The sequence below is a fragment of the Gossypium raimondii genome, chromosome 10, assembly GCF_025698545.1.
Source record: "Gossypium raimondii isolate GPD5lz chromosome 10, ASM2569854v1, whole genome shotgun sequence".
Lineage (NCBI taxonomy): Eukaryota > Viridiplantae > Streptophyta > Magnoliopsida > Malvales > Malvaceae > Gossypium > Gossypium raimondii.
The window spans coordinates 19,973,953-19,998,961 of NC_068574.1; the positions used below are offsets into that span (position 1 = coordinate 19,973,953).

General features: G+C 32.6%; 2 long non-coding RNA genes across 2 annotated transcripts; both read right to left on the minus strand.

The window, feature by feature from the left end:
* Positions 1 to 9,633: 9,633 nt before the first annotated feature.
* Positions 9,634 to 10,709, minus strand: LOC105778706 (uncharacterized). Its single transcript, XR_001128854.2, has 4 exons — positions 10,563 to 10,709; positions 10,283 to 10,346; positions 9,913 to 10,146; positions 9,634 to 9,819 (listed from the first exon to the last, which is right to left on the minus strand). It is a non-coding gene; the product is annotated as an uncharacterized LOC105778706 (long non-coding RNA).
* Positions 10,710 to 22,208: 11,499 nt separating this feature from the next.
* LOC105778707 (uncharacterized) lies at positions 22,209 to 23,363 on the minus strand. The gene is made up of 4 exons (XR_001128855.2): positions 23,180 to 23,363; positions 22,801 to 22,881; positions 22,469 to 22,707; positions 22,209 to 22,389 (listed from the first exon to the last, which is right to left on the minus strand). It is a non-coding gene; the product is annotated as an uncharacterized LOC105778707 (long non-coding RNA).
* Between the last annotated feature and the right edge of the window lie 1,646 nt (positions 23,364 to 25,009).

The window sequence follows — 25,009 nt, forward strand, 5'->3', positions numbered from 1 at the left end:
AGAAAAGCTAATACGGTTTAACCAAGCCTATATGTTTGTAAGCATAGTGTGTATGGAAAGAATAAGTGGTGTGAGTAAAAAAAAAAGAGTGTGTGAGATAGAAAATTAGCAGCAGTTAGTATAGAAAGAAAATAATTGTATTTTTATTGTGTAGTATTTGTATAATAAAATTATTTTCCAGTTATTAATTGTTTATACGCTTCCAATTGTAACACCCCAAACTTTACTGAATTGGTTTGACCTAAATCTGGCGAGCTACATTAATCACGTTTGACCTAAATCTGGCGAGCTACATTAACCACCGAAGCGACTCTCCATTAACTCCCAAACTAACCTCCAACACACAACGTATATACAACATATAATGTGCTAAGTTATAACACAACAACATAGTAGAATAATATAGCATACAACATAGATTCACATAATAAAGTAACACATGAGTTCATCTAATAATGTAAAGCATGAGTTCGCACAAAAGCATGGGTTCGCATGCAAATGAGCTTCGCCACAAAACAACAATATGTCATTAAACTGACTCTCATAAAGTATTAAGTCATACTTTGACTAAGTTAAGAGATTACAACATGGCATGCATGTAAGGAGATATGAGGAAACATGTAATACCCCTTATCTAGCCTAGAAGTTTATACCAAGTCTGGAGGCTACATCAATTTATATCAGAATAACCAACCTTTTACTACTAGAAATCAACAGTCAAAAATCATGTAATTAATTAAATCAACATTGAATTTCAAACCTTCAAGGCATAATCCGAAATAACACATAATAGCATAAGTTTAATAAAAATGGTAAAATAACTATGGGGAATTGATCGAGCTCCTACCACGCCAACCCGCCTAAGTCCGTGGGTTACCTGTAATCCAAACAAACAGGCTAAATGATTTTTCACTCAGTGTGTAACTTATATTCTCAATTAAACAGTAATATATCAGATGTGATTTCAGTTCATCTTTAGTCAATCAATTCTTAGAATCAGATACAGAAACAAAAATAAAAGATATCATATATAATTGCAGAACAATTCAGATATAAATGCAAATTCTTACCCCTAACCGCTATACACCATCTCCTTCCATCCCTACACACTATATAGGGTATCAAGTATCTATCGGTCCCTACACACTGCATTGTGACTGCATGTCACAGTTCAAAACAATTACAGTCTAGCTGCCAGATCAAAATGCGGTAATTCACTAGAATTAGAAATGTACGTGGCTTAGCCACCAGATTTGGTAGATTATTAAGCTGCCCACACTTATTTCTTTATACAGTTTCAATCTCAATGTAAATACAGAATTAACATATATCAGATACAAGTATACAATAATACAATTTTAGACCATGATCATGTAATACAATTACACTAATTTATCAGATCTCATAACAAATGTATATATCAAAGTAATAGATTGTCAAATAACAATTCCAATGTCTAATTTAGATCATATGGACCCTACGGTAAGCCTGGGTTTGATCCGATTAACGATTATGGCCCTAGGGGAAATTTTGGATTTTTGACCCACACGCCCGCATGGATTCACACGGCCTAGTACACAGTCGTATGGCTTAAAATAGTGAGTTACACAGTCTGGCACACGGTCAAGCAGACACTTGTATGACTCACAACCCTTCACAATGCCCGGACACACGCCCGTGCCCTTAGTCCGTGTGACCTTAAATAAAAAATAGTAAGTTATATGACCTTGACACACGTCCATGTCCCTAGCTCGTGTGACCCTAAATCCAAAATAATGAGTTACACAGCTTGCACACATGCCCGTATCCCTAGCCCGTGTGCCTCCAATTTAAAAATAGTAAGTTACACGACCTGACACACGACCGTATAGCTCACACGACTTACCACATAGACGGCACATGGCTATGTGGCATCGAGAGCCATGTTTTCTGGCGTTCACAAATTACAAAAAATCAGGTTTTGGTTACACACTTGATACGGATTCAACGCAGAAGCAATAGGAGTGATTTCAAAGCTTAAAAAGACAACCAGAGGTTTAATCAATGACTTAAACGAAAAAATTCGCACAAGAACAACAATCAACCCAACATGTCAAAAACTTCGATGTAAACCCCCATAGCAAACTAACACTGACCAATAAATCAACAGCAATTACTCAAACTTAGACTATTGGAAGAATGTTTATCGCAAGACCTTCACCAAACAAAAACCCTAATCGCACAATTAATGAAAATTCAAACAAACAACAGTAATTTCTAACTTCAAAGAACAACCACAAAATTTCACAAAAACAAAAGAGAATAACAACAAAACTTACGCAACAACCTTTCAAACGACGCAATGAACAAAAAGAAAAAGAAAAAGAGAAGAAATGTGAAAGAAGAAAAGAAAAAGAAGAACAAAAGAAGAAAAAGAAAAAACGTTAAAGAAAATGTTTTTAAAATAGCAAAAACTAATAGGCTTTTACCAAGTAGCATAAAAATATTTCCTTAACGTATGTGCAGAGACTCGAACACAAAAACAAAAAGTATAAAAAAGCGTAACCATTGAATCAACGGCTCATTCTTGACACAGATTAATGTCGAAATAGACTTAATTCAAAAGTTCAATGCTAAGGGTTAAGTCAAACAAAATAACAAAATTTCCAAAAGTGAGGTTTGAACCCCCTAACCTCTAACACATAAACAAAGCACTTAGCCACAAATATAGAAACTCAATTATGTCAAAATTTAACAAAAACTTTCAAATTTTTGGGGCGTTACAAAACATCAATCTTTATTCATATTAGGAAGAGATAGATTAACAAGTAAAAATCTTAGTGTATAGTTTGCAAAAATTGATAATAAAATAAGACAACAAACATAATAATTCAAACTTTTTAAATTACACTTACGAATGATGGTGATAAGTATTAAAAGCAACATGTTTTAACCTCATTCTTAATGAAAAAGAAGCAAGGCATATAGGCTATACAACCCTCTCACCGAGAAAGTTATTATTGTAAGAGATGTTGAGTTTGATGAAGTTGACTACTAGAGATGGACCGAAGAAGAAAAAAACTAAAGAATTATTTTTCAATGATGACAAAGACAATGATTTCATCAGTCAATATGAACAAGGTGAAGATCCAAGCCCTTTACCAAGTCCTATTGCAACAACTCCTACAACATTATCACCAATCAATAGTTGTACCAATAGCTTAGAGGAAGCACTTACAAGAATACATAGTTTATATGATATTTAAGATGTCACAGAACCCATAGAAACAACACTCAACTATTCATTATTTTGTTTAATGATAGAATGTGATCCAATAACATATGAAGATCAATTGAATATGTCAAATGTATGAAGAAATTATTGCAATAAAAAGAAATGACACATGGGAGTTAACAAGTTTACTAGAAGGACATTGTCCAATTGGAGTCAAATGGATGTACAAGACAAAGACCAACAAAAAAGGAAAAGTGGAGAAATACAAAGCAAGACTGATTGCAAAGGGCTTCAAGTAAAGACATAGAGTGGACTATGATGAAGGACTAGAAGGACATAGTCCAATTGAAGTCAAATGAGTGTACAAGACAAATACTAACAAAGAAGGAAAATTGGAGAAATACAAAGCAAGACTAGTTGCAAAAGGCTACAATTAAAGACAATGAGTGGACTATGATTGAGTATTTACTCTGGTCGCTAGAATTGACACTATAAGGCTTCAAATGGCAACTGCAACATAAAATAACTGGAGGATATATTAGATGGATGTGAAGTCAGCATTCCTTAATGGGCTACCTAGACAAAGTCTACATCGAACAACCACCTAGATATAGAAAAAAGGATAGAAAGACAAAGTCTATCGCTTGAAGAAAGCTTTATATGGACTAAAGAAATCCTTGAGAGCATGAAACACAAGAATAGATTAATACTTTTAGAAAAACAAGTTCATGAAAAACCCATACGAGCATGCCCTATATACGAAGAAAAATTAGAGTTGGTGACATCATGATCGTGTGCTTATATGTAGATGATATTATTTTCACAAGAAACAATCCAGGTATTTTCAATGACTTTAAGAAAGCTATGACTAAAGAATTTGAAATGACATATATTAGTGAAATGGCATACTTTCTTAGAGTCGAAGTGAAACAAATGAAAGGTGAAATATTTATGTCTTAAAAGAAGTATTCAGAACATATTTTAAGAAAAATTAAAATGAAAGATTGCAAGTCGAAGTTTAAGGTACTTGACTATCACGCGACCATATATCATGAACGCAATGAGAGTAATTAGCAGATGCATAGAGAAGCCAAAATAGGATCACCTGATTGTAGCAAAGAGAATTTTAAGATATGTTAAATGTACGATGGATCATGATTTATTTTATACACACTCACAAATTTCAAAATTGGTTAGTTATTCATATAGTGATTATGGTGGTGACTTGGATTATCACAAAAGCACATTTGAATATTTATTCCATATTGGTTCCGCAACATTTTCATAGTCACCGAAAAGCAGCAAACAGTAGCCCTCTTAACATGTGAAGCAGAATACATGGTTGTTGCAATGTGCACGTGTCAAGCAAATTGGTTGAAGAATATTTTGGGTGAATTATTTATTAAACAATAAGATCCAATTACAATTTATTTTGATAACAAGTCCACAATATCTCTTGCAAAGAATCCGGTGTCTCATTGTCGAAGTAAGCGTATCGATACAAAGTATCATTTTACTCGAGAGTAAGTGAAGAATAAAAATGTAGAGTTAATTTACTATAGAATGGAAGACCAATTGACAAACATTTTCACAAAACCATTGAAAACGAACATATTCCATAAACTCAAAGAAAAGCTTGGAATGAAAGCTCAATTTGAGGGGGCGTGTTAGAAGTCAAACTGACTTCTCAAAGCCAATAAAGCTTGAAGCAAAGAGTGGCTGTACAATTTGGCTTAGTTATGTGGCAACTTGGTGATGATTACTTAAGGATTAAGATGAAGATAATGATAAATTTGCTGGAAGTTTCATGAAACATTAAAGGATGAGGATGGTGGATAATTATAGCTTGCAAGGTGGCAACATTATCTCTGACTAAGTCTTAGTTTAACAACTTATCAAAATGTTTTTTAGGCCAAAAAGCACTTTTGAGCAAAAGTTAAAATTATTTGTTTCTACTTTTGGTTAAAAAAGTGCTTTTGCAAAGCTTTTTTTGTCCTAAAAGTATTTTTGAAAAGCTTAAATATATCTTGTTTAGCAAAGCTTTTATTTAAAACGTGCTTTTTTGTCTCAAAAGTACTTTTTAGAAGCAATGCTAAGCTAGATGTGGCATGAGTTTGACAACAAATCAAGAAGGCTAAGATGGTTTAACCAAGCTTATAAATATGTAAGCATAGTGTGTATGGAAAGTATAAATGGTGTGAGTAAAAGAAGAAGAAGAAGAAGAAGAAGAAGAAGAAGAAGAAGAAGAAGAAGAAGAAAGACTATGTGAGATAGAAAACTAGCTGACAATTGTATTTGTATTGTGTAATATTTGTGTGTAATAAAATTATTTTTTAGTCATTAATTATCTATACGCTTCCACAGAGAGGACACATTTAGAATAAATGTAATAAAAGAATGATTTCGGATTTCATCCTAATCGTTTCCCTGGTAAAAATCATTCAACACCTTCATAACATCCGCCCTTTAGAAGATACCAATGAGATTTAAAGAAACTCAAATTGAACCCAATAAGCTTTAGAAGAACACCCCACGTTTCCTCTTCTGAAAAAGGTTCCTTAAGAATTCAAATACTATTACCACTTAACCTTGTAAATAACACTCAAAGGTCAGCAATCTCAAAAGCGCAAGACTCATTATAGGCTCAAGAAAATTGATTCCAAATGACCTCTTTAACTTTAATTGAAGGAAGTAGAACTCTATTATTGACTTGAATACTTTTTATCCGATTCAAACTCCTCCTTCTAGAGGCAACCAAATGAAAGAAATAGGTATTGTGATTATCCTCTAGGAGTCATTTTACTCTCAATTTTTACCACCACACCCTCTCCTATTTTCTTAGCTCCCTCCATAAAAGATCGTGTTTACTCTTAAGCTACTCAATGGCTAGTTCCCTACCAAGGCCCCATGGGATGCTTTTTTTTTTCCAATTCACCTATTTGTTCCTCCAACTTGTTGGTCGATACCTACGAACTACGATCCCTCTCTAATAATCATTTCTTAATAGCCCTTTTAATATCAATAAGTCTTCTCTCGATTCTTTTACCCATAGTACTATCAATGGTCGTCCAACAATATCTCCAAAGCCTTCTTCCTCGAGCCAAAAAAAAAAAACATTTTGGTCCCCAGTTGGTAATCAATTCCGATAGAAGGATAGGGGCATGGTCTAATATAGATTTAGGCAAGGCCCTTTGTACCAATTCCATAAAAATGATAGCAAACAAATGAGACAATAAGAACTTGTCAAGTCTATTAGTTCACTTCTATTATTCCCCCAAGTGAGCACCCCTGTAAAGTCAAATCAACCAATTCAACCATCGATGAAATTCATCAACATTGAACCATCCTATTTCTCCTCGGGATTAGTTACATGATTGAAATCCCCCCAATGCACAATGGAGTGTTGAATCTCATAATCTTCTCCTTCAATTCTTAAAAGAAAGAGCCCCTCTCAGTCGTGGCATTCGGAACATAAATGTTCACCAACACCAACTTCCTACCACATGGTTTTAGATTCCCTACCATGAAGATGGCCCTTTCCCGCTTTATTGTATAATCCAAATGGAAGCAATCAAGATCCCAAGCAAAAAAAAAGCCCACCTGAAGCAGCCATACTTTCAAGTATTTGGGAAATCTTTTGATTAAGATTTCTATTAGTTTATAAATTCTTTTTTATGATAGTGAAGTAATCATCAGGTGTTGATTGAGTAAATTCATTGCGTTTGGATGGTTTCAATTTGATATCGGTGTTCCAAATCTGATTATATTTATCTTAACATTTAATAGTTATTTGTCGAGTAAAATTGTTGCATTTGAGTAATTTCAATTTGATATTGATATTTCCAATCCGACAGTAATATTCAGTATTAAAGTTACAGTGTAAGGTATGACCCGATGCACCAACAGTCTTTCCACAAGGATAGGGTTTAAGAATGTTGTGCTGTGAAGATGCGGGGAGGGGGACCCATTTTGACAAAGAGAGATTCAAATTACCAATTTTATTGACCCTCACCTGAAATGTCGGCATAAATGTTATCCGTGATTTTTTTTTCTAAAATTTACTTTTAAGTTTTATAACTTCAAAATTATTTTAATTTAAATTCAAATATATATTTTTTCGTAATTAGGATATTAATTGTCGGCAATCATGATTAATATTTTGTCATGAAAATTTTTCAAGAGGTAAATATCGACCATGAAATATAATTAGTTCCCATAAGTAGAAATCAAACCCCCATCATATAGTATGATTAAAGGATATGATAAACAACCATCACACCATACCTTATAATGTAGTTTCAATTTAATTGTGCTTTATTTGTATTGATTTTAGTTATAATTTTTTGAATATGTATTATATAGTGACATATACATCAACAAATTAACATTAAAAATATATATTAAGGTTTTTTAAAGACACTAATTCAATTAAATAGTAAATTTACTTTATTACATTTAATTGTATTATAAAGAAAATTATATAAAAATATTCTTAACAAATAAATAATAACCAAAACTTATAAGGTGGTGGATTGTTAGATTAAGTTTTAGAGAGCTAGTAAAATTTTTAAAAATATGAGAATGTTTTTTAAGAAAAAATAGAAATCTAAAAAAATTTTGAGATGGTTCAAAGCAGACGCAAATAAAAAGGGTTAAAATTGATTCAAAGTTGGCGTGCTGCAGATACTGTTCCTCATGCAAGTTGGTGGTCCTTATTATGTTTTGGATTAATTAATAATAAAATCCAAAAGGCAAATCGTCAACAATTCCTTCCTCTTGTATGACTCTCTAATTTCTACAGTTTCTTCTTCTTTTGGCCAACATATTTTCTCATTTTAACTATATACATTAGTGAAGTGTAAGTGTGTCCAAGACAGTTGTATATCTATTGATCGCCTGCCATTTTTTTATTCTAACAATGGAACAATCAACATAGTAAGACCCACCCAAAGCGTACAATGAAATGGTACTTGAGTTGACCCTTAGAACCTGTATATTTATAGACAAAGAGAGAGATGAAGGAAGTGGGGCTACTGAAACCAAACCGTGAGACAAAAGACATAATCATTTTGATTTTACCCAAACGAAACTAGGTATGTTGTTTGATTTCATCTTCATCATCATCATCAGTAAAAGAGAATGAAACAGGAAAAAAGCCAACAAAATATTCAAATCAAGACTACAATATCTTCCATTCATCTCACACAACAACATTACATACTACTATGAAACATAAAGAAAACGCCATGAGAGAAACAGCTCCAGAATACCAGTTCATCTGATCCCAGAAAAAACAGCAGATAATATATAAAATCAAACAAAGAAAGGACCCTAAAAGAAGTTATTTTAAAAAATTATTTATTTAGTTTTTCAATTTTATAAAAAATTATTTTAGTTTTTTATTTTTAACTTTTAAACTTATATGTTTTTTGTCAAGCCAGATATACATGTAGATATGACACATCAACATTTAATTGATTTTTAAAATTATAAAAAATATTTTAAAATGAATTAAATGTTGACTCACCAGAAAAGTTAAAAAATATTATTTCTTTTATGATTGATTTGATAAAAAAACAGAAGGGCAAATAGAGGAATATCAGGGCAATGGTCAAAGATGTTGGTAGCGGCGAAAGCAGCCACAGTTTAAGTTCCGCAATGACCCAACGGCCGAATTTGTAGATCTAGGGCCTCGAAAGTTCTAAAGATCAGGAACTTTTTCAAGAAAAGTAATCGAAGGACTAGGAGGATAACATTAATGAAACTGACACTTCTAAAACCAAACCATGTTCAGGGAAGAAATTATCCAAGTCCCACAATCGCTCTAATTCTCATTTCTTATTTTGTTTGTCCCTAAAGAAATAATATTAACTTGTTCACCTGTGCAATAATTGAATTCATTTATAAAATTGAGGATTAAATGAAGAGAGAGATGAGAAGGGTTGTGATGGACGACATCCCATCAAGCCAAACAACAGAAAGAAGCCAAGACACGGTTCTAAGACAACATGAAAAAGCACCATAACGAAAATTACCTGAGAGACAACCTACTTGTTCGCAAACCACCACCATCAGATCAGAAGAGTAGCCGCCATTAATAAGGAAGGCCAAGGAACCACGGCCATTAATAAGGACAATCTTTAAATATCAAAAAGAGAGTCGATGAACCACGGCCAAGGAAGGCCGGAGCCAAGATCCGGCAAGGCCGATCCAACAAACTCACCGAACCCAATGTAAAAACCAGCGGAAAAAAGAAAAAGGAACCTGTATAGATGGATTGCGCTAAGACCGGCCGGCCGGCTACTGAGAGCGAGTCAAGGTGAGGGAGTTAGGGATGAGCGGCGCGATAAGTTGTTTGCTTGGTTTGTTCATAATAATTTCTCATCATCAGATCCACACAATAACAGTAAAAGTGCATGGAAACAACAAGCCACCAAAAATCATAAACTGCAATTCCAGCATATAGTATGTCCAGTGATCACACACAAAAACAACATTAGAATAAAATTCATAGCACACTTGTTTATTTCTACTAAGAAACACTAAAAAGAAGCCACGTGATAAATCCTTCCACAATACCAGCTGATCTAACCCCTCCAAGCACCCTGCAAAACAGAAAACAGTAAATAATAATATATAGTCAAACGTAAATGACAAAAAAAAAAGGGAAATAAAGGAAGGCAGAAACCAGTTAATACCACCGCAAACAGGAAGAGAAGTGATCAATCGCCGTGGTTTTGAGCAAGGAAGGAAGAAACCAGTTCATCGACTTGAGCATCCAACGACTGAGCAGACAAGATTAGTGGATTAACTGCTTCCCTAATTTGGAGGAATGCATTATGACAATTCTCAGCCAAGTTTATCAGATGGGTCATCTCATTTCTCATTTCTTCTGTCGAGGCTTTCATCTCTTTCATTTTCTTCTCAGCTTTCTGTTTAGGTTCGGATCATCATTACAACAAAACTAGTTGTACTGATTATATAATCAAAAGAAGAAAGTGGGAATAGATGGAAAGAATGAAAGAGAAGAAGAAAAGAAGAGGTAAGGGCCTGACTTGGTTAGTGTACCTTGATTCTTCTTCCCTTGATATTCAACTCCCTTCTGTCCATGGTGATGGGTCCCTTTTCCTTCCTAATATTATTATTTACCAGCCGAAAGCATTCAGCATAAAACATATATAATATTAAAAAATATTCAAGAAGGAACTTTTCTTCTTTTTAAACAAGAAAGTTGGAAAATTTAGATAGACTTAGGGTTAAACTTTAAACTGAGAATGGGTTTTGATTGAATGAAGATATTAAAACATTGGGCAAAAACTGAAAAGTTAAAAAGGAAAATTTTGATTACCGAATGTAATGCTGCGATGCGAAACGATGAAGAATGTATAAGAATACGGTGAGAGGAGTGAGGAGCTTAGTTCTTTTGAGCTGAGCCTCTATTTTTATCGGTTGGAAAATATATATACTTGAAATTCTCCTCCCCCCTCCCCTCCTCCCTTCCTAGAAGTTGCCAATGGTAACGTATCGTTCGACAACCGACCCTTAGAGGACAAAGTCGTGCGATCTCAACTAGGTAGGCTCCACCGTAGAAAAAGCCCCTTACGAGTTATTAAGGATGAATTATACATCCCACGGTAGTGTGAAAACAAAGTTGTGATTTTTGTTATAACTTTGTAATAAATTTTAATAGATTGCTATTGTTTTAATAATACTTGTATAATTTCTTATTAATTGTTTATATTTTATAATATATATTTTGAAATTTGTATACATAACATTTTATTATTCTATAACTTTATAATATCTTTATTAAAACTTAGGCTGAAATGCTAAAAAATTCAAAACAATTAGTAATAAATAATCCAACACTTCATCATTTTTCTACATCAACACCACATCACCTAGGTTAAGACTTTTGACAAAACATTATATATTTCAGGTGTTTAATTCGTTGAATTGCAAAATTATTTTCACTTATAAACTTAATTAATATTTTTAATTATTTAAATCTAAGAGAATCTATTTATATAACAAATAAAAACATTTTAAATGATACGTAATTTGTTGAGCATAATAAAATGAAGTCAAAAGTGTCCGAAGAGGTCTTGTAAAAACGGCAACGTCCAACATTTTGACGATCAAAGATAAAGGGCGACACCAGATTGTTATTTGTTAGAATAAAGAAAAATCTATTAAGAGTTAGGACCACTTTTTCATAAATAAATACTTTCTGTTACCTACCCTATAAATGTGAAATGATGTAGGTCAAGAAATATTGTGTGATTAAGTGTATAGCATGAACATGAAAAGGCAGAATCTTTCCAGTGTAAGATTGAAAAAAAATATTGTTTTTATAGTTGGGGAAGCATTCAAGTGGACGTGAAATTAATTAGATTTTGAGGAGGTGTGTAGGGTAGAGTGATGATAAGGCAATGGTCTAATATTCTAAATATTAAAACCCCAAATTAGCTAATTGTATAATTTGCTAATAATTATTTTACATTTTTAAAAAAATAAATTATGAAATTCTCAAATGTATTTCTTTATCACTAAATCAATTTGTCATCAACTGCCTAATAACAAGGTTATATGATCAAAACACCTTCAAACGACAAACATGTTATAATATCTCCTCTCTCTTTTTTTCTTTTCTAAAAAGAGGTATCCAATTCAAACAAGAATGAGGACTCTTGAACCAACAACCCAAATTTTGGTTATCGCAACATTTTGACAAGCAGTCCTTTTTTTTTCTTTACTCACATTTTAAAATATTTATAATTTAATTTAAAGTTATTAGTTACAACTCTATTTAAAAAATAATTTGAGATAATTTTGCCCAAAAATGTTCGAAAAATGATAATGGCACTCTTGTTGTTACTCAGAGATCTACTTCTGCAATTAGGGGTCGGGGAAATAATCATGGTGGACTGGTAGCGAGGAGTAATTAGAGAAGGGAAATTGGTTCTGTAGTATGGCAATATGAAGCTAGAGCTCCTATACAAGCCTATGTGGTCCAAACCAAAGAAGTGGGTGGTACTACCAATGTTGTAGCAGATATATTTCTTTTATATCCTGCACTCGTTTATGCTTTAATTGACCTTAGCTCTATGCATTCATATGTTAATTCTATTTTCTTGAAATTGGGAAAATTAAAATTGAAGGTTGATAACTCTAAATTATATGGATTTTTAGAGCATCTTTTTACTTAAAATTTATGCAAGTCCCAAGTATTTTGATAGCTAATTATGTGTTTTTAGTACATATTGAGAATCTTGGCACAATTAAAGCAAGATTATAATTTTTGAGTAATCCAGTGCTAAATTCACATAATTCTACTCCATGTTGCTGCATTTTGAAATTTCGTAACTTGTGCTACAATTGCTGCAGCTTGGCACACTAATTTGTTCAAAGCTAGTATGAGTGGCACATGCACATGAGTTGATATTCATCAGCATGGGACGACAAAGCTAAGGAATTGGACTTAAAGAATTTAGTTTAACCCAAGTTGGAAGTAGGTTGCTAAAAAGAACAAATCCCCCTTCACATTAGAGCTCAAAACTGTCCATTAAAGGGGAAACAAGCCCAAATTCGACAATGACTTGATAAAGTAACCCAATCAGCTTTGAAATAATTATATGAGGGTACTTACATGTGTAAAAGAAACTTATAAATTAGCCCTATTCAAACCCCAATGTTGCCATTCAACCCATGCCACAAATTAAGCAAGAATCAAGCTTGATATCATGAAAAATATCACCCCCTTTTCCACAAAATGTGGCCAACCATGCATGAGAGGGACCCAATGGATGATCATGCTATTTTTAGCCAACTCTCAAGCTCTCCCTCATGTATAAATACACATTCATTTCTCACTCTTCATCCCTCATCACTCAACATTCACTCACCTTTCTCTTCTTTCTTCCACGCTTAAGCCTTCAATTCTCTTTATTTTTCCATCCTCTCTTTGAGAGTTCCCTTAGCAAGCAGTTCTTGAGAGAAAAGCCCCTCTTTCCTGCCACCTTGAGGAGTAATTTGCATCAGAGCAACAACAAAAATCGAAGGAATCCACCACAGATAGTTCTCAGGAAATCACCAAATTCATCTCAAAGTTTCTTCTTCCTTTCTCTTTTAATTGTTCTTAATTTATAAACATGATTGCAAATTATTTGACTGCTTTTTCATTAATAATAATGATTTAAATTTGTTTTAGTTAGGATGATTGCAATGCCTTGATTTAATTCGTTCAATTCATGTTTATATTATTATGTGCCTCAATTGTTTATGTTTCCAATTAAAATCATTCATGTTGTTCATGCATTAAGATATGTTTGATTACATTAGAATTAATCACTTAATCCGAACTAGATGTTGGTTAATGGACATAATAATTGAAAGATGCATGCTTAATTCATATCTGAACAATAATGAATTAAAAGTTTGTAATAATTCCAAAAGAACACTATTACCTTGCATAACTTTAGATTTATGTAATTAAATTGTTTCAAACTTAACCCGTCCCTGTTACCTTACACAAATTCTAAGGAATCCTTAGTTAAACGATGACATAGAAATATGCACGTTTGTCTAAGTGGCAAATCTAATATATCGAAAAAGCTTATGATTTAGATTCCAAGTTCATAAATGATCTAGTTGTCATGGAATTTTTCCAGAACATTGTTAAACATGATAAAGAATTAATTGAATTAAGAGTTGTAATTGTTCTAGCTTATTCATGTTATTGTTGTTAAAACTTATGAATTGCTGCTAAACATTCATTGCATTTTATTTTATCTCATTTACATATTAGTTATTAATTTAATTTTAACATCTATCACTCTTAATTATTTTATTTTTATAACCAACTTGTTAAATATTAATTTTACAATTATTGATTATCAACACAGTCCTTGTGGAGACAATACTCTTTTTACTTATTACTTGATAACAACTATGTATACTTGCACATTCCACCGTGAATCAAGTTTTTGGCGCTGTTGTCGAGGACTGTTAATTTAATCATTATTTCTGATATTATTCTTTGCAATTTGGTTTTCTTTTATTTTATATTTTACTTTAATTTTTTTGTGATTTTCTTTTCAGTTGTTTATGAGCATTGATCGAATCATCGATTTACTCTCTGTAGACCCTAAAATCAAGTGGACATTTAGACAAAGGAGATGAGAAAGACTAGCCCAGAGATAAGCCGCAAAAATGGACCTTGAAAATCGAAACGAAGTTCAAGGGAATTGAGCCGCTTATGCTTGTAATTCAATCCTTATTATTAATGATAGGGATTGAACTATAAGACAGTATGTTGTACCTCTCTTTAATGAGATTAATCCGAGAATTAGGAGACCAAAGATCGAGGCACCGCAGTTCAAATTGAAGCCTGTGATGTTCTAGATGCTTCAGATAGTGAGCCAATTTAGTGGGATACCCATAGAAGATCCGCACATTCACCTTCGATTATTCATGGAGGTGAGTGATTCCTTTAAGGTAGTTAGTGTAATCGAAGACGCATTGAGGTTGAGGTTGTTTCCATACTCTGAATCCTGACCAATAAGAGCAATGGAGGAGACCGAAGTTTGAGAAACCAAAAGAGACTGAGCAACAGAGGCAACCGTGTCAGTAGATTCTAGAGCATGACTCTGTTGATTCATTGAGCGAGAGCAAACTGTTGGAACATATGCGGTGGTACGATCAGAGGTAGGAGACACATAACTATCACTAATTGATGTTACAAAAAAAAACCAGTTCTCATCAAACACCACATGTCGCGAAATAAACATCTGACTATTAGTAGCAAGACATTGATAACTCTTATAATGTGGGTTATATCCAAGAAACATGCATGGCTGAGACTAGAACTTCAATTTGTGATGATTGAATGGTCGTAAGTGTGGATAACAAAAACACCCAAATACTCTGAGATAAGTATAATCATGATGAGTGCCATGAAGAACCAAGTAAGGCGACTGATCTTCAAGTACCGGAGTGGGCAATCAGTTGATCAAATGGACAACACAAGTGAAAGCATACCCTGTAATGGCCCAATATTGCCCGGCCCGATAATAAAAAATGATAAAATAAATAAAAGTCCAATGTCCAGCTTTTACAAACCCAAAATCAATACGGCCCAATTAGCCTAAACCCAATTAGCTTTAACCCAAACTCTAGCCTAGCCCAAAACCCAACTTAGCCCAAGACTCTCCCCAAACACCGAAAACCCTAGCAGCAACAGGAGCCTCCTTCCAGCGCCGCAACCATCAACTGGCCTTCTCCACGCACACGCTGCCACGCACATCTCCGTACGGCCACCTCTGCACCTCCAGGTTGGCCGAATACTTGCAAAAAACTCACGAAAACAGCAGCAAATAGAAAAACACAGCATATGGGTGAATTTTTAATTATTTTTCATTTTATTTTCTGTAAATCGGGCTATAAGAAAGCCATTCGAGTACTGTAACGAGATTACGCATTCAATATACAACAAAAGAATCAAAGAGAGAAAAGTGATTTTCTACGTTTTTATTCCTTTCTATCTTGCTGGTTACTTAATTCTTTTCTTTTTTTTTCTTTTTCTAGTTCGTACATTCATCAATCGTCATTTAAAAGAGAAATAGGAAAGAGAAAGAGAGGGAAAACGTACCTGAAGGCCAGATTTTTGCCCTCTCCACAGCCATCGGAGTTGAGGCGAAGATCGGAGGTCTTCAGAGGCAATGAATCGTCAGAACGGTGCAGAGAACACTTATTCTCTTTAGGTTTTTCTTAAATGAAAATGCTTAGGGTTTTAGTTTTTTAAAAGCGGGACTAAAACTTCGCTGTTTGTTGCTAACATAACAGCTTCAAAACGGCGTCGTTTGACAATCAGATCCATGCGGTGACCCGATCCGGGGTAGGATCCGCGTCATTTCATCATTTGGTCTACTTTCCTAATAGGTCCCTCGGTGTTTAACGGGATTATGATTTGATTTTATTTATTTATTTGTAATTTGTACCTTACATTTTATTCTATTTACGTCTGGATCCAAGATCATACGGTGCCATTTTCGATAATTGATTGAAATGATCTTAATGTTTGCGCATTATTACTGATTTGGTCTCTTGTTTTTTGAAATAAATTTTAATTTAATATCAATTTAGTTTTCTTTCTCAAAATTCAACGTTATTTTCTTTATTTATTATATTTAATTCTATTTTGTATACTATAGTACTTAATATTCTTATAATATTTATTTCGATAATGTTAAAATTTATTATTATATTTTAAAGTGTAAATAAATCATTATTTTAGTTGTTATTTTGTGTTTTAGATTCTTTATATACTAATATTTTAAGTCTATTATATTTTTATCTTGTCATTTTAACTTTGTTTGAGATTTGATTTCAAATTTGTTGATCATGGTTCTTGATTTCAAAAATGTTTATGTATTTAATTTTGCTTCCAAATTCTTTTTAAATAAATCAATTTTAATAATTCATTATTTTTAATATCTTTTAATATTGGCTAGTATTATCATAATTATTGTTATCAATTTTAAAATTATTTTCTCATATCTAATGTTGTCTACAAAAGTTTTTTAGATAAATTAATTCATATCTTAACTCATCATTTTAACCTTATTTTAACATTTAGCTTATCCTTGTATTTTAAATTTGTTTTAAATCTTCATATTAATTATTATTTTCATTTTATTTTATTGTTTAAATCAAGGCATCCTTAAGAAATTTGATTATTGATTTATCGGTGTTTAATTATCAACATGGATGAATTGTATGTTTGGTTGCTCTTTAATGTAAATTTAGGTTACTATTTATCTTTTGCATTATATATTGCTATTCAATTATATTGTTTGTAAGAATTGCATTTCATTAAAACATTATAATCGTTTCACTTCAAAATTCCTAAAAAAAAGCTCGGTGTTTAATAGTTCTCGAGAGAATTGTGCCCTAACTTACTGGGCTTCAATTCTTCTCGATGAATTTATATCATCAAGTATCCATTTTATACAATTTTAAAATAGAAGTCTTTAGATTTCAAAATGTGGGATCCTAACTTACTAGATACGACATTTTGTTATCTCGATTTTAAAATAAAGGCAATGTTTGATGTTTAAGAATTTCGAGAAATTGAACCCTAACTTACTGGATTCTGATTTCTCGATTGACTTAAATAGTCAAATATCCTTCTTAAAACTTGTTTAAATTTTTTTAAAAAAGGGACGAACCTAACTTCGAAGATTGAACTGTTGCACTCTAACTCACTGAGTGTGGCGATTTGTTTCTTTGAAATGGGTCCGTCCACTTAACCAATTCAATTATTTAAGCTTTCATTTCATGGGATCGTATTTAAAAATCTTTTCAAGCTTCAACACTAAGACATTAAATAACCAATTCGGTACCAATTTTGGGCGTTACGAGGGTGCTAACCCTTCCTTGTGCGTAACCGACTTCTGAACTTATTTTCTCAAAATTCGTAGACCAAAAAAATTGTTTTCAAGGTGATCCGATCACACATCAACAAAAATCGGTGACGACTCCCTTTTTATCTTAAAATTGACCCTTTTTTTTAAAAAAAATATAAAAAAATGGTTTCGACATACCCCCAATACTTCATTGGCAAGTGAGCTTGAGCAAATAGTGTGAAGCCAACTTCAAACACATGATGGTGCTTCTTTTCAACAATACCATTTTGTTCGGACATGTGTGGACAAGTGACCCGATGTGCAACGTCATGCTAAGCAATATAAGAAGTGAATGACCGAAATTCACCATCTTAGTCACTCTGAAATTGTTTGATATCTCGATTGAACTGCACTTTAACAAATTTCTAAAAACTCATAAAACAATCAATAGCTTGAGATTTCTTTTGAAGAAGATAGAACCAAGTAAAACGACTGTAATATAACATAATACCAATTTGACCCGAAATTAATAGAAGCTGGTCCCCATAAATTGGAAACAATAAGATCAAACAGGTTGTGATAGATAGTAGTAGAAATTGAAAATAGGAGCTTATGAGATTTCCCTTGATGACACGCAAAACATGCATGCTACATTTTATTATCACTATTAGGAACATTACAAAGCTTTAAGATAGAACTTAGGACACGAGAATATGGGTGCCCAAGTCACCTACGCCACAATTCAAATGTACTACACTTAGTAGAAATATTAGAACTAGCTTCAAATTCAGTACTGTTCAAGCACAAATCTGAACCACCAACGAAATCTAAAGTAGTAGAAGAAAACACCAGAGAAAATCTATACAATCCATCATGTGTGTAGTAGTGAAGCAAGACTTCCTTGGTCTGAATATCCTTAACAAGATAATGAAAAGGGTGAAACTCGAAAAAAATTTTATCTTGAGCAAATTGAAAAATCGAGATCAAATTCTTGCGAATATTATGAACATGCAACACATTCGTCAAATGCAAACATTTGGTTGAAGTAGATATAGTGTTATGTCCTAAATGAGCAATATTAACACATGTACCATCTCCCATAAGCAAGGGTGTCATACCTAAATATTCGCTAGTGCCATGCAACACAGGCGCATGATGACAAACATGATTTGTCACTCTAAAATCAGGATATCAAGTTATGGCTTCGGTGGAGACAGTGTCGGTCAAAAATGGAACATTAGTGCTGCACCTTATTAAAGAAGAATCTGGTTGGCATAGGATATAATAGGGAGACTACGTAAGTGAGTAGAAGTTGGACCATAAGCATTTGAATTACACAAGCCCATTTGACTTGTAGTTAGATCAGGAAACCCAATAGAAGATCCATGTGCTTGATATGAAACATGATTGGCCTGGATCATAGTCTTGGATGAAACCATTGACCCAGATGTATAAGTTTATAGACCAAAAAGTATATGGAACGGGAGGATATAGACCAGAAGGATATGAACCATTATAAAAAAAGAACTTATGTTAGGGTTGAAACTAAAATTTAAACCCTTATCGGCTGACGAAAACCCACCAAATGACTGATCAAAACTGTAATAACAACTCTGGAAAACATGCCCTATCCGGCCACACAGCTAACATTATGGATGACCACGACTCCGATAAGAGCCATGACTACCACGAGACGAGTAGCTAGATTGATGGAAACCAGAAGAGGCATTCTTTTTGGTTGAAGAATTCGCACTCAAATCAGAGGGTTGTTGAACTAGATTCGCCTGAACCGACACCTCAATGGCAAACTATTTTTGTCGATTTTCATAATCAATAAGCATGCTGATGTGGTAGTCTAACGAAAAAGTCTTAGAGACATATGAGGCAAACATTAAAATAGAATCAAAATCTACCGAAAGACTGACAAGAATGATACTTCCTTTGTCTTCATCTGAAACATCATAGCCAGAAGCACTCAAAAGATCATAAGTGGACTTAATCTTGGCTGGATACTCCTTCACAGAGAGGTGACCTTTCTTCAAAGAATGTAAAGAATGTTTCAGACGAAAGATTTTGGTGCTCGACACTACCGCAAACAAGAGACATGCCTTACTCCAGATGGCATGGCCCGTGGGAGTACTTGTAAAATAAGGTAAAACATCGATACTAATAGTAGACAACAACCAAGAGGCAAGCAATTTTTCTTGTCGTCGATGGGTAACAAAAGTAGGATTTGAAACCAACTTCCCTTCTTTATTAAGTACGATTGGAGGATGTGTGACCACGGTGCCGGTAACAAAGTCAATTAGATCATAACCATCAATAATGAGCAGAATATGATGCTGCTATTAGACAAATGTACTTTCTTAAAGCTTCGCTGTGTCATGACAAGAAAACGAGTGAATCAGAGCACCATGAGAACCTACTCCATCAATGGAACTGTACTGTGTGGTTTCTTCCATTAAACAACTAGATATTTCTAGATCTTAAAACTTTATTTCCCAAGAATCAATCTCTTAATACCATGACTTGAATAATAGAAGTACCACTAAGCTTTATTGCTCCGTGTATGGTTTGATTATCTCGTGCACAAGTATAAGTAGATCTCGAAGTCCTGAGAAGTAACTCAACAACCAATCCATAGCCATTGGCTCAGTAATGTTTTTATAATCCCTTTACATTTTGATATATGGCATGTATATAGGGTTTACGGTCGGTTTTATGTCGAAATGGTCATTTTTAATTTTGAATTGGTATTATGTTTTGAGTCAATGTTTGTAATTTATCAATTGTACATAAATGAAAATGACACAAGTAGTTGAAATGGTTTAAATTGTAGAAATTGTCAAATGTATTGAAGTTGAAATGATGATTTGTGTAATGTATATATATGCTAAAGGTTAGAAATGAGCATATGAGAATGATATGTTTATTGAAATGGTTGATTTGGGATATTGGGTTTGTTTGTTTAGGTGTTATAAAATGGTACCATTTGGACCTTTTGAAAATAGACAGTGGCGTCGTGATGTCAAGCTCTCAACATCGTGACACCAAGCTCTCAATGTCGTGGTGAGGACAAGTTAGTGAGTTGTGTTGTGACCTAAAACTGCCGAAGTTGCGATGTCAACCTTATAGTTTGAAAATTTTACAATTTGATTCTTTTTCCGCTTTGAGTCATAGAATTTTCATAAGGTCATACAAAATCAGATAATGTTTGTATAAATTTTTTTAATAAAATAAGTTATGTTGTAACCATGTTTTGAGCATAGTAATATGTCTTAACGGTTAAAAAGAATTGTATTTGATTGTAATTCCTCCAACAACAAATGTGATTTTACAGTTTAAAATTTATACAAATAATATACTTAATATAAGAAATTTACAAAGAAAGAAATATCTTAAACCATACGTAATAGTATTTAAGGGAGAAAATCCCACCTTACTGGACTGGGTGTTTGAAAATACCAGCAACTGTCGTCAAACTAGTGATGAGGTGTTGAAAGAAATTTCTGTTTTGGTAGGATAGGTTTCTTTTTGGACACCCTCTACGTAAGAATCTTTGTTTTTTTAGTTGAAAAAGAAGGTTATGAACTTGTTACTTTGTTGATCCGAAAGAGCACGCAAAGGCGGCATCCACGTGAAAGTGGTCCCACAAATCATTAAAACAAATGACCACCAAAATAGGAAAACAAATAAATAACAAACCTCCTCAACCATCATTTTGATTTATATCCATAAATTTCTATTTTTAATGAATAGTTCCGATAAGTTAATATGGAATATTTTCCCAACATCTTATGTTTGTAGTAAAAAATTCCATTCTTGAAAGTCGTAATTATCGTCCACGATGCTAGGTTTATGATGAGTTCATTGGAAATCAAACTTACTGTTTTCTTTTAAATTATATTACGGAAAGAATTGTTTGGATATTATTTTATTAAAGTTCTTCATCTTATTTTAATATAGAAAATAATACAACTTTTCATAGAACCATAAACTTTTTGAAAAAAATCAATGTGCTGATAAACAGTTTTAGTTTATTTTATTAATCTTTTACATGTATGTAAAGTTTCATATAAAGTTTAATAATTTTATAGCAGTAGTCCACAATGTATAATTTTATTCCATTACCCTGTATCCCCTTCGCTAATATATCTATTGATTTGCTGAGGGGAAGATGGAAACAGCATAGTAAGACCTATGGCATGCATTGCATGCTACTGTAGTTTATCATTTGGGTAGGCTGTGGACCCTAAAACCTCTCTCTATCTCTCTCTGTGTGTGTCTACCTTTGGGGATTTGCAGACTATTTAATTTTGGAAAGATAAGAAATTAAAAGAATAACATAAAATATGCAAATTTCAAAGTTGAGCATTATGCATGGGAGGATCATTCGTGGAGGAGAACTAGAGCCAGGATGAGAGGGAGTGGGACTTCTTCTAAAACCATGCATAGCAGGTTCATGAGTTAAAAAGACATTATCATAGTTACATCAAATCCCTTACTGTGTTCCATGCATAAAAAGCTAGGTATCTTGTTCTATTTCATCACCAGAAAGGGAATGAAACAAAAAACCAAGGCCAACAAAATTATTCAAATTAAAACTGCAATAATTCCATTTATCTCACACAATAAGTAAATCCATAACATTACATACTACTATGAAACAGTACAAGAAACTTAAAAAAAAAAAAAAAAGGGGGCCATGGGAGAAGCTTAAAACACAGTAAATGAAATTCCACGCCTCCGGAATAGCAGTTGATCTAATCCCTGGAGAAAAAACGGCAAATAATATATATAATCAAACAAAGAAAGGGAATTAATCAATATTTATATATATGACACGTACCCATCGCCAGAGAGCAAGAAAGAGATGTATTAATTGCCATTGTTTTGAGCAAGCCAAGTCGAAATGAGGTCATTGACTTGCGCATCCAAAGTCTTAACAGCCACGCCTAGTGGATGAAGAACTTCCCTAATTTGGACAATTTCCTGGTGAACATGTCGAACCCAGTTCAACCGTTGCCTCACCTCCTCTCTCGGTTCTGCTGTCCAGGCTTTCCACTTTTTCACTTTCTTCTCCTTTTTCTATTTTTCATCAAAGAAAGTAGAAAATTGAGGAAATAATTAAAGAGAAAATTATCTAATTTGATTAAAACATGAAAAGAAAAACGGAAGCACCTTAATTCCTCTTTCACTGGTCTTCATCTCTGATCTTTTGGCCATGGCGCCTCCTTCCAAGCTCCAACACTAAAGGGTAACCTGAAAATGGGGTTTGATTTCAGAACATTAAAATAAAACATAATTCAAGTTGGAAAAGGATTTCAGAACAAGAAGATGGAATCGAAGTTAGAAATTTAGCACTAAAGAGTAACCTGAAAATTGGGGTTTGGTTGAAATATTTGCAGAAAATGAACAATGAAAAAGAAGAAAATTGTAAACTAAGCTGAGAAAGGAGTAAGAAGAAAGAGAAAAATGATGAAGAGGGAGGAGAAGCGAAAATCTTAATTTATAGTAGGATTTTCAAGAGTCAAATTAAAACTGGAAAAATCGCGCGTACCAAATCGTAAAACGCTCGATCGCTTTCTAGTAGGATTTTCAAGAGTTGAATTAAAACTGGAAAATTCGCGCATACCAAATCGTAAAGCGCTCGATCGCTCGTTCGATGCCAATATCCGGCAAAGCAAGCCTCTTGGGGAAGGCCACCCACCCAACAGAACAAGTTTTGGAAAACAATGTTAACATTTTGGAAGGGCATCAATTCCTTTAATTATTTTTTAAGGAGTTAATATTGAATTAAGGTAGCTTTTGGAATTGATTGCTCAAAATTTTACTTTACAACCTTTAACATATATTACAATCCCTGAAAACTTATATTAATAGTTTTTAAAAAAAATATAATGATAATTCTTATTAATTAAAAATTGTATTCATGTCTTTATTATTTACACTAAACTTTATTAATAACAAATCTTTGGAATATTTTAATTGATAATTTTCAAATTATTATTTTAATTGGAAGTAGAACTATTTTTCTAAATATAACCATACATCTATAAAATTTGTTTTGGAACAAATATTAAGAGAGAATAATATAGAAAATAAGTATACTATATAGACAAGTCGAAAATAAAAAATAAGAAATAAGAAATTATTTTCAAAAAAATCAGTTGGAATGAGTAACAAAAAAGAGGTCATACCTTTTTTATTTTTTATTGCACTGGACCTAGTTTGATGGTTTGGTTTACTTGGTTTAAAGTAACCAAAATCCACATGTCTCATGTATCGGAAGAATGAAGCAACAAAAACAAAATAAAATAGATTTTTCCACTTTTATAATGAAAATCACATTATCATATTTATAAAAATATAATTAAATTCCAAAATAATAATAATAAATTGACGTACCAAATATTGAAATAAATTTCCAACTGAGAAAAACTATCATTTTCATCTTACCAAACCTTACTTAAATATCAATTTGAACCATTGATTTAATACTAGGTTTTTTTTCTTTCACTAAACCAATAATTCAAAATACAATACATGATTAAATTAGAGCCTAGCAACATGGGAGAGAAACATGCAGTCAAAAGATTTTATTTTATTAGATTTCACTTTTATATATAAATGGTACTCTTTTAAATTTCTTTTGAAGATTATTATATTTTATTTTTAAAATTTATTTTTATTATACTTAAACAATGTATGTCCATATTATCATTGGAAGTTTAAATTTTTTAAAATAAATTACATAAATAATCATTTATGTATGGTTTAAATTATTTTTAATTATTAAACTTTATTTTGTTATAAAATTATTACTAACATCATCGATTTGTAATATTTTGAACATCGAAATGTTAACTGTCACCTTAAGTCATCATTTTAGATAAAATTTTAAGTCAAATTGCACATCTAATCCCTATACCTTTTTCTTTTGAATAATTTAATTCTTTTTATTTTATTTTCTTTTAATTATTTTCTTTTAACTTTCATTTTTTCTACTCTTTTCTTTACAAAAGATTTAAAGTCAAATGGATAAACTTAGTTTATTGATTAATATTATTTCATTTTAAACCATACATAATAATAAATTACTAAACTTAATCAATATAATTAAACCCACTTATAATTTCTAAAAATTAAAACCCTAAACCAAATTTAGTTTATCTAAAAGTCCATCAAGAACATTTCCATAAAGATAGTTCTTGTTGACCAGTGAAAACTTGTTGTCAAGAGCTAGTAAAGTTGTTAGCTTTCCCCTTTCAAAACCTATTTTTATAGATATTTTAAGGACCTCCCTATAAAACTTGTTGCCATAATAGTCAAATACCATCAAGTTCTTCATGTTTCCCATCTCTTTTGGTAATGTCCAGTGCTGCCGATT